Below are 2,082 nucleotides of genomic sequence, written 5' to 3' on the forward strand. Positions count from 1 at the left end.
CTGCTCCGCTCCACCGGCTACCAACTTGCCCAACGACGCCGTGCCGCTCCCTGCCTTGCACGTCGCTCCGGCGTTGGTCCGGCTCTCGCCGCCCCGTCGGCTCACCCGCTCCCCCGAGATCCTCTGCTGTCTCGCCTCTCCGCTGGCCGTCTCGCCTACTCGGGACTGAAAACTGCTCCGGGTCGGGGTCCGGGGCCCGCTCACCAGTGCCGGGCTCGTCCTCGTCGCTGGAGACGTCCTCACTCGACGCGATCCCCTCCGCCGTTGTATTACCAGTCCCTCCGGGCCCGGCCCGAGCTTGCTCACGGGCTTCAGCTGCCTGCAAGCGCCTGGCCAAGTCCGCCATGGCCCGCCGCAGGTCCTCTAGGGATTCCTCAGGTCCTACCGGGCGAAGCGCCTGCCTCAGCTGGGTGTCCCAGGTTGGGGCCAACCCCCCAGACCTCGGCGCGCTCCCCGCCGTGCTTGGGAACCCCATGGCCCGGCGCCTTCCCTTGGCCGCCGCTGCCGAGGGTCTCGGGGTCCCGGACAGCTGCTCCTAGCCCCCCGATTTTTGGAGGAAATCTCCCGGGGACATTAAACTCATGTTCCCGGGGTTCGTGGGGGTCGAGACCGCCCCGTTGCTTGAAAACGCCATCTCTGGATCCGTCCCGATAAGCGCTCGGATGCGATGCCGACCCTGGAGTTCGGTGGGAAGCTCTTACGATGTCGGGGACCCGCTTGCTAACTGAAAAAACAGGGTGCCCCTTTGAAGAAAACGTCACGCCAGGCCTGGTGAACGATACAACAGGAACAAGCTTTATTTCAGCAACGTGGAGTCCGCTGGTATGGAGTAAGAGCTTCCACCGAACTCCAGGTGGAAGCTCCCTTTTATACAAAACCCACCTCCTTAGGCTGTATTGCCCCACCCAGTACTTGCGGAGGGAACATGCTGATACAATCATGACTCATGCACATATGCGAGGTTTTCCGGGGTTCCTGATGGCCCATTTTCCTGGAACAAAGGGCCATCTCCGGGCCCTTGTCAAAAGGTGGAGGGGGACATTGAGGTTCTTTAGCGGCCATTGCCACCTCGACGATCGGGTGGGGCGCCCAGCTGCCGGCTTGCCTATGATCACCATGCCCTACCTCCGTGATCGCGGGCGCCTCTGATGGCGGGGTTCGGTCCGGTTCCCAAGCCACCAAGGACCGAACCACGACACTGATGAAATTATTGAAAACATGCTTCAGATAACCGGTACACGTTTTGGCAGTTCCTCAACTTCTTCAACGTGATGATTCTGTTATTTTCAGTGTATATTCCACAAATTCTGATTTCATACTGATTTCCACAGTTCTAACTTGTCAATGTCTTTGCTCCAACCTCCAGGCAGGGCCTGAAGAGTTCCCAGTACAGTATTACATTTGTTTTCCAGCCAACAAAGATCAATTCCCCAAGAGAAAATGGCTATTTTGGAGAGTGAACTGTACAACTTTGTGCCTTACTGAGGGTCTCTGCCCAGACCAAACCTCGCCATCCTCAAGCTACACCAAGACCCCCTGCCTCCCGAGAGTCTCTCCCACTATATCTCCCACCCACGATCACCATAGTCAAGTGACGAAATACTACTTAGGATCCCCACCCCTAAAGGATCCCCATCAGGGCAGGGCCTTTTCTGCCTCGGCCCCTGCTGGAACGCTCTGCCCAATGAGATCAGAGCTCTGCAGAATCTCAAATTGTTCCTCAAGGTTTGCAAGACAGAGTTGTTCTGCCAGGCCTATGGTTGAGGCCTGAAGATTACATCTAAATTTTGCTGCCTGCCTGTCTGAACCCACCCATTTATAATGATCAAGGATCGCACTTTGTGACACGCCTCTTCCTGTCTCCTGGAAATAGATGAACTGAGATGTTTATTTTAAAATAATTGCATTTTAATTTTCAGATCATCTATGTTATCTCGTTTTTTTGTTTTTTTTTACCTTTTGTGAGCTGCCCTGAGTCCTCCAAGAAAGGATGGCATAGAAATGCAATAAATAAATAAATCTACCTACAGGTATTTCCCCCCACCCAGAGCAGGCATCCATAAAGGAGGACGATCAAGCAAG

The sequence above is a fragment of the Paroedura picta genome, chromosome 9, assembly GCF_049243985.1.
Source record: "Paroedura picta isolate Pp20150507F chromosome 9, Ppicta_v3.0, whole genome shotgun sequence".
Taxonomy (NCBI): Eukaryota; Metazoa; Chordata; class Lepidosauria; order Squamata; family Gekkonidae; genus Paroedura; species Paroedura picta.